Below are 17,816 nucleotides of genomic sequence, written 5' to 3' on the forward strand. Positions count from 1 at the left end.
AATAAAGAAAAAAATGTGAAAGAACATCCCAGACATCATTAGTATCTCCTCACCCGCGCTGGTATTTTTCCCCAGCAGGGATACAATGAGTGTTGCAGCATTTCTTGGTGGCAAAACTCAAACCCAACAAACACAAGCAGGGAGCTTGCTCTGCCTGGCTTTCTGCTTTTAAATAATGAAAATTCCCAGGTTGATTTTAGAAGCCATTCCATTACGTAAGTGACATCTCCAGAAGGGCAGGGAAATCTCTATGAGGTTATACTGGAGAGAGATTAAATCAGTGTCTGGCTGCTGAATTGCAGCCATGACCCCCAGACTCCACCATGTATTTTAAGTAGTCAGTTTTAAAACTCCAGCCCCCAAAATTGGCCATAACTCCTGCAATAGTGAAAAGCAAACAAGGCAAGGGAGACCTCAGATTTCTATCTTGTGGGGTGGACATGACACATCTCTAGCTAAGGTGTGTGGCATAGTTTTAAACTAATAAGCAGCTTTGAACTTTCAAAAAAAACAATTTATTACTCAATTTGTTCAAGTATTGTTCACTGAGTGCTGCATTATGAGAAACAGAAAAGCTTGAAAGAGCCAGGTCTGTCCAAAGCCACCAGAAACAGCACACAGGCCTTCTCCTGGCCGGGGTCACCCTCCAAAACTCTGCTGGACATCATAACTATTCAGTATTTATTATCCAGTGACATGACAAGGCTCAGGCACTGCAGACAACACGGCTAAAGCAGCTCTGGGAGGAAAGGCAGGAGCAGGAACAGTTTGGAACCAAATTGCAGAGGTCTCATGGACAAATTTCAGCTAATTACTTGAGGCAGCCCAGGGAGCTCTGCTGCTGACGGTGGAAGGAAAACCATTCCTTGAAAACAACTTGTACGGATCAGGACAACAAAACAGACTGTGTTTGAGATTCCTTCAAACTTCCCCCAGCCAGCTCCACCATAAAACACAGATAAGGGGAGCCTCCAAGGCGGAGCTGCAGCCAGGACTGGGCTGGGACTGGTTTCACCCAGTCCCAGAGCAGAGCCAGCTGCACTCCCACTGCCAGTGGGGACCTGTCCGTGCCTGAGCTCCTGTTTCCCCACCTGCAAAGGGCTGGATTGTGCAAGCCAAGGCACAGCAGCGTGAACAGCACAGGCCTGACCTTGAACACAAGCTCGAGGCACCAGTTAGAGGCATTTATGTTAACAGCCCTGGGTGACAGGAAACAGATAGACACACTATTAACAATTGATGCAACACAGGGTATTGGCTCTGAGATCAATTTAAGTTCCATGTTTGTAACAATACCAAAAAATGAGCTGCAAATTATCTGTACAGAAGAAAAACACCTCGCTAGCACAGTAACTCGAAGTTATATTTCCATATAAAAAGGCATAATAGTGAATTACAAACTGAATTCTGCAAACTTCTCCAGTGACACTGAAACCAACAAACACAAAGTACTTTTATACTGATTTTCTAATTAGTATCATCATTCATACAAACTCCACTGTTAGATATTTACATAGAACTCAATCTTGGTAACTTAAGCTACTCTCCTTAAATTCTACCTATAACCACAAGCTGCCTACAGAAAACACCACAGAACTTTCTGATCCAACTACTTTGCCTTTATCAATAGTTTGGAGCAGCACCATAAAATCAAGCAAATCCCAAATTTGGAAACCAGAGACAAACCTGTTGTTTGAAAAATGATAAATAAAGAATACCAATTATCCTGTAGCTTTCTACCTGCTGCACCACTCAACCCAACAGCCACTGAGCTCTAGATCCATCCTGAAGCCCACAGTCTGAATTCTCTCTCACACTCAACCATTCTGAATTCTTTTTCCATGCAGAACAGGAAAGCAGTCCTGTAACAACCACCTCAACCGATTAACTCGGACTTTTTAGGGTCTATTATTCAGCACAGCCCAGTCAGTACCAAAGCTGGAGCACACCAACGCCAGCAGACCTACAATCAGCCCCAGCAGGTTTTATTCCAGGGGACAGCAATCCATGTTGTTCTCCTCCATGGAGTCTCCTGCCTTCTTAATGAGCAGCCAGGCTACTGAAACACACAAAAACCTGCTGTTCTTTGAAGCACTTAAGCCAGCAGGATACTGGTACGTTTCGATATTTTCCCTGCACAGATCAGAGCGAGGCAAAGTAGAAAAAGAACATTACAGGCGTTCCTACAAACCAGGCACATTTCATTTTCTATTAGCAAGATCCCAAGGGACAGTTTAGCGCTCTGCAAATATGGCCCTGGAAGACTGGGAAGTTGCTTCCTGAGTACCAGTCATTAAAGAGAGATATCAGAGTAACTTATATTCTTCTACACCAAGCAAAAGCCAGAGTCATTTCCCCATCCCACGTACGAGACCTAAGAAAAGCAACATCAGGAACATCATAACTACTCTTTAATGTATTTCCCCTAAACTGATTATCATTTAATGATTTCTCTCTCTCTCTCTCTAAAGGAAAAAAAAAAAAACCAACCACAGAAACAAAACACCGATTTCTGTATCAAGAGAGGCTATCAGCATTTTGATGAAGTAACAAATTAGGCCTTTGGCATTTCCCAGCAGTGATCCAAGATTTGAGGCTTCTTGAAAGCTCCAAGTTTTAAAGCAATCAAATGGCTGACAGCTGGAACAAAATTAGCATGATTAACCAGTTATGTAAATAATGATGTGGTCAGTCCAAGCTGAATTCATTTCTGCTGCCTGCATTACACTGGACATCATATGTTTGTGAACTCTTCATTAAATGTGACTGTAGGAATAATGGAAGTGAAAACCAACATGAACATCACCAGCCAGGCTACCTGAGAGTCAGGGATCTCTCCTTTGGTCTTTCCATGACTACCAGGTCATAGACAGAACTTTTTTAGCCTAAATATTACCCACCACTGCTTAGCTCTTACCTAGGGAACAGGTCAACTGCTTTGTCTCAGGAGACAAGTCCATGGAAAGATGGAGAAAGATGGAGAGAAGCTATTCACAAGGGCTGTGAGTGACAGACCAAGAAAGAATGGCTTCCCACTGACAGAGAGCAGCACTGGATGGGATTTTGGGAAGGAATTATTCCCTGTTAAGGTGAGGAGGCCCTGGTTGCCCAGAGAAGCTGTGGCTGTCACACCCCTGGAAGTGTCCAAGGCCAGGCTGGACAGGGCTTGGAGCAACCTGGGACAGTGGAAGGTGTCCCAGAGCTTTGTCAAAAGACTGTGACAAGAATGAGCTTCAAGGTCCCTTCCAAGCCAACCCACTCTGGGATTCTAAGATCCTGTCAGTGCTACATTTCATTTATCAAAGGCTGTTAACAGTTTTCATTCCTCAGCAGATGTAAAAGTCCAGCTGATGTGTCAGAGAACTGTTGTGACACAGGGGTGATGTTGCAGAGTTACTCCACGGAATCAAGGAAGTTACAATCAGCATCCCCAAGTCAAACTTCCTCAAATGTCACCCACAGTCAATTTGGCCTTATCAGAATTCGCCTTCAGGAATGCACACTCATGGGTCATTTGTGCTTGATAATTTTTGATAACGTAGTTAAATATTTAATATGGGCGAGATTATCTGTGAAATTCTGTCGAGCTGGTTTACCATTACTTTGAGGTTATAAAGGAAAATTTATCAAAAGTTTTGATTCTTCTCAATAAAACTCTGTATTTGAGCTTGTTCAAAAATAACACATCTGAGAGTCAGCCAAAACAAACATATTTAGGAATAATTCCTAAATAGGCTGCATTTTGCTAAAGATATCATTACAATATATTCATATTTCTAATTTTAAAAAAAATCATTCTACCATCCCACATTTGACATCCCAACAATACAATTTCCTATGACCTTGTGTCTCACAAAACACAGCAACACACTGGAATTATGCAAGAGCTCTGTATTACCATAAAACATGTATTTCAGTGGAGAGAATAATAAAACTTAATCTCGTGGCCTGATTTGCATTTTGAACTCCTGAAGTCAGACTCTCCAGCCCAAAACATCTGCAACAGCTTCACAATCCTAACAACTCTTTTAGGCATCCTGTTGAAAATGGATGAACATGTAATCCAGGGTATTTTCTTAATATATAAGAACAAGAAATGCATCTAATTGCTGTATATTTTAAATCTCACTTGGCTTTTCAGATCAGTGTGGATACCATACTAGAGAAGGGGGAGGGGGAAGCATTACACACCCATAAAACTGAGAGCAAACGCTACCAGTTTCAAAGCCTCGGAGCTTTAAATCTTAACATTAATATTTTAACATTTATATTAAAGCCTCACGGCTTTAAAACCGGGGACTTCCATCGCGGGGAGCCTGCGATAATTACTGTTTCAATATGTTTCACAGCAATAATGTGAAATTTCACAGCCTATATGCAATGCAGCTCGCTGGCTACCCAACCCCAATCTATAGCATCTCAGGTACTGCAGGTAAAAATTTTAAAATACATGTAAGTATGTAGCAATGCATATATACAGAGAGAGAGAGAATGAATATCACAGAAAAGCACAGAATTATTAGGCTTGAAAGGGACCCCTGGAGATCATCTAGTCCAAGCCCCCTGTATAAAACAGACCCTTAAAAACGATTAAAAGCATTAACACACATCTGCCCAACGCCGATATGGCTGAAAACACCACGGAAGAACCCCCGCCCCGGCGCGATGGAGGTGAACAAGGCCGGGGCTGGCCGGGCAGGGCGGAGCGGAGCGGCACGGAGCCGAACCCCCCCGGAGCCCCCCGAGCCCGCAGGCCCCGCCATCCCCGCAGCCCCGGGAGGCCCATCGGCAGCCAGGCCCCAACTCCGGCCCATCCCCGGCCCGTCCCCGCCGCCGCCCGCCCAGCCACCCACCGGCGACAACAAAGGCCACCGCGGCCCCGCGCCCTCCCCGCGGAGACCCCCGGGGGCCCTTCCCGCGCCCACCCCGCGCCCCGCCGAGGGGCGAGGCGAGGCTGCGGGACCGCCCGCCCGTTCCCCCCCCCCCGGTCCCGCAGCCCGCCGGAGCCGCGCTGACCTGCGGGCGCGGGGCGGGCGCGGTGTGCCGGTGTCCCGGTGCCCGGCGGCCGCGGGCTGCGCTTGACACCCACACGCACCATCCAACATGGCGGCGGCGGCCGCGGGGAGGCGGCGGAGGAGGCGGAACCGGCGGCCGCGCGCGGCCCCGAGGCGCGGCCGCGCTGAGGGCGGGGGGGACGCGGCCATGCCCGTCTCCTCCTCCCGGCCTCTCCCCTCCTTCTGCCCTCCCTCCCTGCCGCCTGCCGCGGCTCCGAGCAGCCGGACACGGCGCCGGGGAGGAGGGAGAGAGACCGGGGAGAGTGGCCGGGGAGGTTTTGGGTGGAAGGAGAGCGCCTGGGCAGCCCTCACGGCGCCCAGGGGGTCACCCAAAAAGCGGGGTCAAATAATACAAAATAACGACTGTCAGTACAAAGTAACCACATTTACGGAACAGGGAACGCTTTAGGGAGAGTCGGGGCCTGGGTTTGATAAAAGGAGAGTGCCTGAAGAGTCCCCTCAGTGCTTACAGCGCCCAGAAGAAACAGGTGGCAGAGTTAGAGATCCCCCCAAAAATATGGGTAAATAATACTAAATAACGACTGTCAGTACAAAGTAACCACATTTACGGAACAGGGAACGCCTTAAGAGAGGGTCGCAGCCTGGCTTTGATGGAAGGAGAGCACCTGGGGAATCCCCTCAGTGCTTATAGCGCCCAGGAGAAACTGCTTATAGGGCTAGAGATCCCCCAAAAAACAGGGACAAATAACACAAAATAACGACTGTCAGTACAAAGTAACCACATTTACGGAACAGGGAACGCCTTAAGACAGGGTCGCGGCCTGGCTTTGATGGAAAGAGAATGCTTGGGGAGCCCCCTCAGCGCCCAGGAGAAACTGGTTTTAGGGCTAGAAATCCCCCCAAAAACAGGGACAAATAATACAAAATAACGACTATCAGTACCAAATAACCACATTTATGGATCAGGGAACACTTTCAACAGGGTCTGGGGCTGTCTTTGATGGAAGGAGAACACTCAGGAAGCCCCCTTAGGGCTCCTTGCATTTCAGAGCCAGGGATCCCCCAAAAAACAGGGTCAAATAATACAAAGTAATGGGAGCACAAAATAATAACAGTTTATAGATCAGCAAACAGTTTAGAGAGGCTGTGGGGCTGCCTTTGATGGAAGGAGAAGGCTTGGGGAACACACACCCTCCTCCACACTCACAGCTCCCAGGAAAAACTGATTTCAGGGCAGGGTAGCCCCCCAAAATTCAAGGTCTGATGTGGGCTGGCAGCCCCCAAAACAGAATCAGAATGGAAAAGACCTGAGATCATCGAGTCCGACTTGTGACCAAACACCCCCTTGTCAAGTAGAGCATGGCACTGAGTGCCACATCCAACCTTTCCTTCAACACCTCCAGGGACAGACACCTCCACATCCTTGGGCAGTCCATTCCAATGTTTATTCATCCTTTCTAGGAGAAAATTCCTCCCAATGTCCAACCTGGAGCTCCCCTGGCACAGCTCCCATTGCCTCGCACAGCACAGATATTGCGCTTCCCCCTCCCTCTGAAGATGCCCATATAAAATAACCACATTTATGGATAAGGGGATGATTTAGGGACACATTTGTGGATCTGGGTCACCACACTGGGTGACAAAGGGGAGCTCAGCAGGGACACAGAGGCACAGAGGTGGCAGGAGGAGCCGGACGCTCTGGGTGGGTCGGAGCACACGTCCTTCCCCTCGGGATAATGACTAAACCTGTGTCCGGCATCGTGGGCTGGAGGAGGTTGCTGGTCCCATTGTAGTCCTCCCTGAATATATTTGTTCCCGTCATAAAACTGTGAGACAATTCAAGGAAATGGGACATGGCTGCTTGGGAGATGGTCAGGATTGGTGCAGGCCAGGGAGAAGCTGGATAGCAGAGCTCTGCTTGGATCACTGCTGGCACACGGTAGTGCTGCTGGTTATTTAAAACCCAAATTCCTGAGAAATCGTGCCATGCAAAAGCATAGGAAAACAGAAATGTGGAGCAAAATCCACTTTATGAGTCACTGCTTTTAAGTGAAAGGAAGGTCAAGCTGAGCACTGCAAACTTCATCAAATCCCAGAGTGGGTTTGGGAAGGGACCTTAAAAATCATCTCATTCCAAACCCTGCCATGGGCAGGGACACCTTCCACTATCCCAGGCTACTCCAAGACCCATCCAACACAGCTTTGAAAACTTCCAGGCATGAAGCATCCACCACTTACAGCTGAGCCCTTTCTCCCATGCAGCCACCATAAAATCTGCCACAGATTTGAGGCTTAAATACAGAAGAATGGGGACTGCAGTGAAACACCGAGCAAGCTGCAGTAAAAGCAACTTGTTTAGAAATGCTGCAAATTCCAATGCCTTGAACACCATCTGGGAGCTGGGAAGCTCCGAATCTTCTGCAGTGAGCTGTGATTCTGGTTTAGCTGTTAACCTTGAGCTAGGCAGGATTAAATTCTGGGTGAAAAAAATAAGGGATCAGCACACATCTGATGGTATCAGCAGGAGCTGAAAGAATACTTCCCCCCTTTCTTCTTTAGAAGAAAATAGCAATGATGGAAACCCAATGTTTCTGTGCACGTTCATTAATCCTAATGATCAGGTGCTGACAGCTCGAAAGAAGCAGAAGAAAGCTCTTGGTTAAAATCAAATGGGAAGAACAGGATTGTTCCTGCTGCCTTCTTTCCTGCCTGTGTTCCTTCCAGATCTGGGCAGATGCTCTCCAGAGCAGGAGGCAGCTTCCTCTCCATTCCCAGCTCCATTCCAGGTGTCTGTCTACATCATTAAGTGTGCAAATCAGCAAACCCAGCAAAAACCTCCTGCAGCTGGCACACCTCCACCAAAAAAACTCTTTTCAATCAACTGAATCGAGCCCCTTAGTGTGAGTAAAACAAACCAGCCAAGTAAAATTTCTCTTTTTTTTTGATTGTTATATCCTTGTTAGTGCCTTAAATTGCAGTGTTCCTGCTACGCTGGGCAGGTACCTGAGTGGTACAGCTGCACCAGCAGAGATTTAATCAAGCTGCACCAGGATGTTCCCTCCTGGTAGTCCCAAGTGCACTCGTGGCAGTGGATTTATATCTCTTGTTCACATTAGCAACAGGAGGTCACTGCCTTTGCCCTGTGATTCTAAACCCAGGAGCTGGTGTAGAACATTTCCCACTCCTGCCCTGCCCCATCCCTCTTTGGAACAGGCTGTTCCACACCTTGGATGTTGACCTGAGCCACTCTCTGATCCTTCCCAACCCACAACATTTCAGCTGTGTTGGCAGAACCAGAGTTCAAGGCCACAGTTTGCAGTCTGAGTTGGGCACCATGACCCAGGAGCTGTGGCACCACCCTAATAACAAGCAGAGGAATCCACACAAAGAAAGGAGGTCAGACTCCCACGATATCCTCAGGATGTGGAAGGGAGTCACAAGGAACATCAAATCCAACGCCTGGCCCTGCACAGGACAGCTGCAAGGATCAGGGACACCTTTCACTAGACCAGGCTGCCCACAGAAACTGTGGCTGCCCCTGGATCCCTGGAAGTGTCCAAGGCCAGGCTGGTCAGGGTTTGGAGCAGCCTGGGATAGCAGAAGATGTCCCTGCCCATAGCAGAGGTGGAACTGGAGAGTTTTTGAGATCCCTTCCAAACTAAACCATTCTGTGATTCCATGAAGCCCACCCTGATAGTGCTGTGCAAATTCTCCTGGAGCTCTGGCAGCCTTGGTGCCGTGACCATTCCTTGGGGAGCCTGTTCAGTGCCCAACCACACTCTGGGTGAAAAACCTTCTCCTGATATCCCAACCTAAATCCTCCTGGCACAGCTTCATGCCATGCCCTCAGGTCCTATCACTGGTCACCAGAGATGAGCTGGTGGCAGTGAATCCAGGGAGTGGGAGTAGAGGGACTGTTGCAAGGCAAGGAGCAGGAGGATAAGGAGTGGGATGTCTGGAATGCAGGAGGCTCTCCCACAGAAGATGAGGAAGGCACATCCTCCCCCAGCTGCCCTCCCAACTAACCTAGGCAAGAGCAGCTGCCAGGGAGCCCCAGGAGGGCCTGTTCCACAGCCATAATGGGAATATCGCCCACGTGGGGCTAAGCACGCCACTAATTAGCTAATGAGTTTGGTCCAAATGTCTGGCCATGGTGCGAGCGACAACAGGGGCAGCACTTGAAAAGCCCCAAACAATGACAAGTGCATTCTCTTCTCGTCGCTGACCCCAGCCCAGCATTAACAAATAGGTCACAAACAACGGTGCTTTGCTGTGATCTAATCCTCCAGCCATATGTCGGCTGCCCGAAAAAACACTGCGCAGAGAACGCCCCAAAGCTCTGCAAAAATCCCGAGGAAAACTCGACAAATATATCCCTGCCGTTTGAAATTTGATTTCCTCACTCTATTGTTTCTCATTTCCTGAGAGCTGGCTTGGTGGATCACATTTTCTGCTTCTGTCTCCAGTGCTTGTAAGCAAACAAGACTGAATCTCATTATCCTGATGCATGGCCCTGGCTGTGTGCAATCCGATCTCTAAATCACAGTCATTTTGCTCCATTACTGATTTTCCTTCCCACTCCTAACCTACAGGTCTTCAGAGGAATCGATGCAAAAATAGAGACGAGCATCATCTAATGAAGGTGTGCTTAATGTTCAGCACTTTAGTCTGGATTAAATAGCCGAGTGAGAAACTGCCTCATGTCTCAGGAGGTTGGGCACCCTCAACTCCAGTGGCAGCTGGAGCTTCTCAGCCTTCCTGGGAAGCCACATGCTTCCACATGGGGTAAATGGGGACTTCAGTCCCTAAGAGCCCAATTTGGGAAATCTGCTAATTAAATAGTCTGGGCAAACACAATCATCATTGTCCTTAGAGCCAAAGCAGCGAGATGTTTCTCAACAAGCACAGACCCTCCCCGGAATTTTCTGAGCTGTCTGCATGCTGCTGACAGTTATAGAGAATATATTCAGATTATACAACTTGATGTTCACCCCGGGTTATTCTCCTCCTGGATTCATGAATATTTCATTGAAATATGCAAAGTCTGAGTTACAGTCTTGTCTGCTTCAATTAGACACATGGATCCACAAGGTCTGCAGCCCTACCACACTTCCAGGGCTTGTCTACAAAGCGAGGAGAACCAAAATAAGAGTTTAGCTCACCTCATATTGAGCCTGGGTTCTTCAAACATCTTTTAAATAAGGGAGAAAATCAGAAAGATGGGAATGAGGGAGATTGGAGCCCAGTGAGCCTGTGCCTGAGTTCATCTGGAAGCAACCCAAGTTAATCAGAACAGAGCCAGCAGGAGGGGGTTCGTTCCCTTCGTGATGCAGACAAACTTGTAGAACTGTTTCCAATGCAAATATTCCTTCTGACAAGTTCAAAATTAATACACCTCTAATATGGGTATTCAAACCAGACCTCTTCTGAACACGTTGGCAGATTCATGAAAAGGGAAGAGAGAATGCAAGCCCAGCACATTCTGGTTTTCTCAAAATGAATGTGCTCTGACAGTGCAAGAGGCAGTGACGTTTAAATGCACTCAGTTCTAGTAATTAGCAAGTGTTGTGTTCCTCTGGAAGCTGGAGCTGTTCTCATCTGTGGGCACCTTCCCTCATTCCTTTCTCCTTACTGCTCCGGAGGTGCAGTTTCTCCCATGCCACAGCAAGAAGCCAAGGCTACTGCGCTGCTTACATTAAATCCCACTGAAGCCTCAGGGCGAAATTCCACAAGTTTTAATTGACCTAAGTCAGGGTGTTGTGGTTCCTGCCCTTCCTCCACCACCCCTTCCCATTCCCTCCCTGCCACCAGCACCAGCTTATACCACCTGTGGTGAAGATTAATCACTTTTGGGGGGGAAGTGCTGCTTCTCAGCCAGTTCAGCTCCCTGAACCAGCTCACCAGAGGGTCAGATGAGCACCCACATCAGCAGAAAGGAGGGACAGGGCCATGCAAGGCCACACTGATTGCTCAGGGGGTATTTTTCTGGGTTTATAGGATACAAGGAGCACATTTGACCTAAAGAGCCTGGATTTGCTGTTTGTTTCCAGGCTGGGAGCACTCACCCATCAGGACCATCTGCACAGTTTCGAGTGGCAGACTCAGGCCCAGCAAAGTTGGGCTCATTCAGTGTCACCATCTGGCTCCCCAAAGCAAGTCCCCAAGTCAGAGCCTGGAAGCTCCTGCTGGAGGACAAGCATTCCCTTTTTCTCAGTACAGTTTGTTCTATCCCTCTTGATTTCCTCCTTGTCACAACAAGACTTCCTGCCAGGATGGAGCTGATGGACAACGTCACCCAGCAGAATTCCTCCTCATCATTCCTGCAGCCACCCAAAGAATGTCACCCGGAGAGCCAGACCCTCCCTTTTGCCCCAGGGCCATCCTCAGACTGATAGAGGCTTCATAATAACTTCCAAACTGCAGGATGACCTGTGCACTTGCACAAGGATCTCACGTGGCCAGGGATTATCCTCACTCCTCCCAGCTGTTTCTACCCTTGAGGGAAACCACCCTGTGAGGTTCACTCTGAGGAAAGTGTCAGGAGAGTTGTGCTCCTGGCTCTGCAGAATCCTCTGGGATTTGGGCCTCCTCTCTCCTGCTGGGACAGGGATTTTGGTTGGTATTGGCTGGGAAGGATGGCAAAGGACTTTGTACACTTGTGGAAGAGGGGGGAAAGTGATGTTTACCTCCAACCAAGCACCCAGCCTGTGGCCACTGCTGGCAGAGGACATGGTCCAGCACAAGGAGTTTCATTTTTAAGCACAAAACCCATAAAAGCACCGCCTTACCCACAGCAATCAACTGCAGCAATGCACTCACCCCTTACCTGGGGTGAACCAGGGGTACCAACACTGAAATCAGCATTATCACACCACAGCGGGGTTGTCACAGCGATCTGAGACATCACTGGGACAACTGGAACTCCCTTCATGTGTGCTCTGCTCCCAGAGCATCCAATGCCTGGCAGCACAGGCTGCCTGAAAAGCCACATCAGCTGCAGCCCCGGGAGCTGAGCTGCACAGCTACAGCCAGTTGTGCTCCAATTTCAGAGCCTTGCTCTCAGACACAGAGGCAAAGATGGGACCCCCAAAGCACAGCAAGTACCAGAAGCTGCAGGTGATTTGTGCCTCTTAAACAGAGAAGCTGCCACATCCCTGGGTTACATCTGGCTGCTCATCACTGATTAGCCCAGCTGAAAAGCTGGTAGTTGTCCCCCTTGACAGCTGAAAACTGAGAGCTGTCTGTTTGGTTTGTGTTTGCACAGCATCCAGCCAGTCGCTTAATTAGCTGGCCCAATTTCTGGGTTTCTGATTCCCACTTCTGCAAGTAACTTCCTCCATTCCCAGGCTGACAAAGCCAGTTGAAACTTTCATATCTTGTGGGCACTGTTGTGACTCCAAATTTGTCTTTGCTGCCCCATCTCATCCTCAACAGGGCTTCCCAGGAACTTTCACTCTGTAAAAAACCCTGAACAACGGTGCAGAGCTGTAAATACATGGTCCCTGTGTGATAAACAAGCAGATTAAAAATTCACCAGCTGGGCTGGAAGAGATTCATGACAAGCCATCAGGACTCCACAAAGCAAACAAACTGCACAGCACTGCAGGCAAGAATTTCTCCAGAACATGTTCAATCCTAACACTATGCAGCCAAGCTGCCCCATGGATCAGCCCTGCTCTGAGCTCCTCAAAACCTTGGCTGGAGAAAAATGTCCATCTTCAGCAACAGCAAGTGTCAGGAGCCATTTGAGCACCTTAGCCAGTCAAGCAGGTTATAATTGGCTGTAATTAATACTCCTACGAGCTTCCACATTCTTATGGACTGAGATGGAGAAATACAGGATTGCTCCCTGACCCTGTGAACACGAGAGGAAGTCAAAGGAGTCTGTTGCCTTCTGATTTTTAGAAATCAAACGTCTCTGATGGGAGAAGGTGAGAGGCAAACGCCAGCCCTGCTGGGAACTGGCTGTGCACAGCCCTGTCTCTTCTGGGGCACAAACCACAGTAACCTCAATCCAAAATAACTGCAGAGCAAGTTGCTACAGACAGTAAGTTTCCTCTGTCCCTCGAGAAGCCGCTTTTAAGCTGTCACATCACTCAGAGCACACTGGGAGGGGCATGCAGTACAAATAACCACGAGAGATTTTACTGCAATACTCAAAGTAGCCTTTGGTGAAACATAAGCTGAATAAGCCAGTCTGGGAGGGTGAAAGCTAAAGGAGCCCAAAATGCCTGATGTCATGAAAAGCTCACATGTGTCACCAGTGGGCCGGAAGGACTGTTTGTGACACCTACACCGTTCAGCTGAGAAGTGCTCTGCACTCAGCAGGACCTCCAGCACTTGGGGAGGAAGGGCTGGGCTGGGCTGGCCATTTCCTCCAAGAAGCCACCAACTGACCCTTAAATGAAAACCGACAGACACTTCTACACAAACACCCCTTGCCCTGCTCTGCATCACAGGCATGTTCTAGTCATGTCTGCATCAGCTTTTCCAGCTTGCACTTGAGACAGAAACGTGAGACTGCAGTGTTTTCCCTCCAGGCAGGGCAGGACCTCTTGTTTTGCTCTGAGATCAGAGCCTGGGGGAAGGCAGGAAACTGGAGATGCTGTCACTCACCGGGTGCTTCTTTCAAGAAGCATCTTGCAGACACAGCTCCAGTTCGGGAGGTGCCCAAGCCCTGTGCTGCTGAATGCAGAGAGAGCACAGCATGGAATTCTGTCTGCTCACTCACATTCAACACTTATCAGAGAATCATAGACAGGCTTGGGTAGGAAGGGACCTAAAAGATCATCCAGCTCCAAACCCCCTGCTATGGACAGGGACACCTTACATTGTCCCAAGCTGCTCCAAGCCCATCCAACCTGGCCTTGGACACTTCCAGGGATCCAGGGGCAGCCACAGCTTCTCTGGGCTAGTGCCTCCCTACCCTCACAGGGAAGAATATCTCCCTAATATCTCATCTATCCCTGCCCTCCTTCAGCTTAGGGCCATCCCCCCTTATCCTATCACTGCATGCCCTTGTAAAAAGGCCTTCTCCAATTATATCCTCCCACTATCCTCAAACACTTGCTGTAAACACTACCAGGGTTCAGATTTTGGACTGGACACCTGGTTTGAAGCAGGATGGATGCTCTTATCTTCCCACACATTAGCTCCTAGCTTCAGTCCTTCGTGTTTATCATCTTTGAGAGCAGAAGCCAAGGGCAGCACCCACGTGCTGTTTTCCTCAGCTCTCCTGGGTTTTTCCCAAAAGCTCCATCCCTGTAAAGCCCCTTTTCCCAGCCTCTCCACAGACTGCCATGTTTTCCACCCTCAAGGCTAAAGCCTCCCCCGAGCCTTGCAGACACTTGGCATATTCCCAGAGCCTCCAGCACCCAGGGGTGCTCAGGGAGATTTAAACATATGCTAAAATGGTTTACTGAACAGTGTCTGCCCCAGGGAGCCAAGAACAGCACAGCTGCAAACCACTGAAGGCTGCATTCCTGATCCCAGCTGAGGGAGCAGCAAGCAGATACCAGGTTGGGATATAGAACTGGGGCTAATCTGATCTGCAGAGGGAGAAGACAGAGCTGCCCACACTGGTAAGGGTTCCACTGGAAAGGGTTCCATTCCAAGCTGGTTTTGAGTGTCTCCCACTAATTATTCCAGTTCTTAGTGCTCAGTCCAGACTGTGCCTGTTGCTCCAGAGGCTCCCCAAACTCCTCCAGCCACCTCACCCTCCCCATGGCTGCCAGCCCTGCTCTCCTGCTCCCTGGCCCCTCTGCTTGGAGCTGGAGCTTGCCCACCATCAAACTCTTGCCCTTATTGTGCTCAGCCCACAGTGACCAAGACCATCAACCCCCCAGCAAAGCCCAAAAACCAGCAAAACCCAAACCCAGTTCCTCTTTCAGCCTAAGAGAGGAAGAGAGGGAAGGAAGGAGGAAGGAAGACAACAAATCTGCATTTCAGATGCTGAAAGGAACGCTGTGTAGAAACACAAATATCTGACAGGATTTTGCCAAATGCTTTGCTAGCTGGTGCAAGTGCATCTCTGTGTGTGCCAAACACACCTACATGGGAAGGGTTTTTATTACCTGTGCCAATGTTAGTGCCTCACATCATGAGCCCTGTCAGAGCCACACTGTGCCTTTTCCATCAGCTGCACAGGGAGGGGTTCAGGTCCCCATTTTCCTGGGGATCTCAAACTCTTCCACTGAAGCAAATGCTGTTTCCAGCTCTACAGGAATATTTCCAGAGAAAGCAGTGCCTTGGCTTTCTATTTAAGATGCAGAATTGCCTCCTAGGAGTGCTGCATTTGCTCAGAGAGCAGAAAGCAAGAGCACACATCTTGGAGGAAACCCCTGGGCAGTGTTCCTTTAACACAGGCCAGATCCTGGTCTCATTTACACACAGATAACTGGAAAGGCTTCAGTGAAATTACCCTGGACTGCCACAGCTGATGTGTCAGAAATCACAACCCAGCACAGCCCTAGGGAGGAATCCATCAGTTTCATGGCAGCCTGCTAAAAAATCTGCACTCAGCCTTTCCTCTTGCCTTGCACAGGCAAAAATCACCTCTCAGGAGAAGTGCCACGAGAGTGTTGTGCCACCAAAGCAGCAGCGTTGTTCAGCTTGGTTTTCCAAAGGGCAGCACGGCATGGGTTGGGACAGGCAAGGCCACTTGTGTGGATTCTCCTTCGAGGCTGTTTGCTCATTTCAGCCCCAGCTGATGACAAGCTGGGCAGAGTTTTCACAGCTACTTGATTACTAAACATTTCCTTCAGATACTCAGCTGAGGAGGGGAAGGAGGTCAGAGCGATGAGGGACAAACCAACCCTGCATGAGACTTCAGAGAATCCACACAGATCTGCCTGTATAGACAAAAACCCAGCACTGGACACAGTGACGAGGAATAAATCAGAGTGAAAGCAGGGCTGGGGACTCTGGGGGGACACCCGAGTGCATCCCCGCTGGAAAGGGCAGTGTGGAGCATCCGGGGAATCCACAGCTGCACCTGCATCCGTCCGGCCACACACAGAGGGCTTCAGTGCTCCATCTTCCCTCCGCTTCCTCCCTCTTGTCTTGCCCTGAATAGGAGGTTTCAGGAGGAGCACAGTGCCCGGATTCTCTGGGTTTTTTTTCTCTGGGATCCTCTCTGAGCATCCGGCGCTCCGTGCCTTATCCCGGTGGGCTTCACTCCAGCAGCCCCTCCGCCTCCTGCCCTGCCCGGGATGTGGCACCACGCACATCCTCGGCCTTAGGAAGTGACCAGCGAGGGAACCTCCTCCTCCCTCCGGCCGCTGGCTGTCCCCACAGCTGTCACCATCTGGCCTGGCACTGCCCAAATTCCAGCCAGGCACAGCCTCTCTGCCACCAGCAGCTCAGCCAAACATGCCATAGCCCAACCCAAGGCCACCTCTGTGCTGACAGTCCCCACAGCCCTGGGATGTGTCCCCAGGGCATGTCCCCCTCCCAGCAGCCACACAGGGAGGGGACACCTGCCCAAATGTCCCCCCAAAGCAGCAGGGTGGGTACAGAGCCGAAGGAGGAACCAGGGCCGCTCTTGCCACACTTCCAGAGGAAGGCATGACGTGAGCTGTGGCTTAATTGGTTATTAATAACTTCTTTGTTAACCAGCCAGCCCTGAGGAGGAACCGAAATTTGACTACCCCAGTGGAGAGCTCAGTCACCGGCAGCCAAGGATCATTCACAATTTCTCCCTACATTTTTTGGTTCCCTGGAACCGCAGTTCCCCCCCGGGTGAGTCACGGCGGTGACAGCACAGTCCCCTCACCCACGCACGGCACAGGCGTCTTGGGTGTGTTTTTCTCTTTAATTCCTAGAAAAATAACAGATGCTCTTGCTGAGGGGGAGATTCTTGGAATCTGTTCAGGCCCCGGGCTGTGTCTGGATGTGGCCAAATTCCCAGTTCCCCTCAAACAAGCCCTGTGGGAGCTGCAGAGATCCCCTGCCCATGGGAGGCTGCTCTGCCAGCCCATGCTGAAGGCGAGGAGCTTTCCCCCATGGCAAACACTGACAGCAAACAGCCTCCCCACCCAAATCCCACGCCTCCTGCCCGGCTTCTTTGGAACTTCCAGTTAAAGGGACCCTTCTGCTTTGCCTCCAGTGTAAATCAAAGCACTGCTGTGACCCTCTGCACCTCCATGCTGTGCTGACAGAATGGGGCATGGGGAGGTTTTCCAGATTCAGGTGTCTGGGAGTAGCTTCTGAGGACCATCAAGAGCTGGCAGAGCATTCCCCACTCCCATCCATGCTGCAGCATCAGTCTAGCTAGGAAATTTTAGCATGGGGACCTTGCCTTCCCCATAATCCATGCAGGCAGCCCAGCACCAAGAATGAAGATTGAAGGCAAGGCCAGATGCAGTTGTTCACCCCAGGAGTCTCCATCAGACATTTCCAGAGCAGGATTCAGTAGAAAACGTTCCTCACACAGCCTAAAGTACAGCCTGACCTGCATGAGGGCACCCACCAGGTCTCAGAGCTCTCCTCACTGTGTCAGTGACCACAGCAAGGTCCCAGGGCAGAGCCAAGGACCGGGACAACACAGGCACAGAAGATCTGCTGCCAGCTGGGCACTGAGTACCTCCTCCAGGTAAACCTGAACAGCTCCATTCTCTCCAGGTCCCACCCAGAGGAGGCACAGCTCACCTTCTGCTCTTGGGGTGTCCCAGGCTGCTGAGGGGAGCCATCTGAGGGCACAGCAGGATCTCAGGAGTAGCTCCAAGGCACAGCCCCAGGAGAGAACCCACTGTCCTCACCAACACACACCAAGTAAGGCCCTTCCATGTCCTTTTATAGGGC

The 17,816-nt window shown here is 49.9% G+C and overlaps 1 protein-coding gene across 6 annotated transcripts in view; it reads right to left on the bottom strand.

Annotated features, from left to right (window-relative positions):
- The window catches only part of EPN2 (epsin 2), a 56,282-nt gene that overhangs the window by 34,667 nt on the left and 3,799 nt on the right, over window positions 1–17,816 (bottom strand). For 4 of the 6 annotated variants that reach the window (XR_014855044.1, XM_085074393.1, XM_085074394.1 and 1 more), the window contains exon 1: window positions 5,017–5,169. The exons of 1 other annotated variant lie outside the window; for it this stretch is intronic. The gene's annotated coding sequence lies outside the window, so the exon portion shown is untranslated. Of the gene's footprint in view, window positions 1–5,016; window positions 5,170–17,663; window positions 17,682–17,816 lie in introns of those variants that run through there. One more of the 6 variants, XM_085074392.1, reaches the window with a different exon arrangement.

The sequence above is a fragment of the Lichenostomus cassidix genome, chromosome 14 (assembly GCF_008360975.1).
Source record: "Lichenostomus cassidix isolate B80296 chromosome 14, HeHo_3.0, whole genome shotgun sequence".
In the NCBI taxonomy this organism is placed as follows: Eukaryota; Metazoa; Chordata; class Aves; order Passeriformes; family Meliphagidae; genus Lichenostomus; species Lichenostomus cassidix.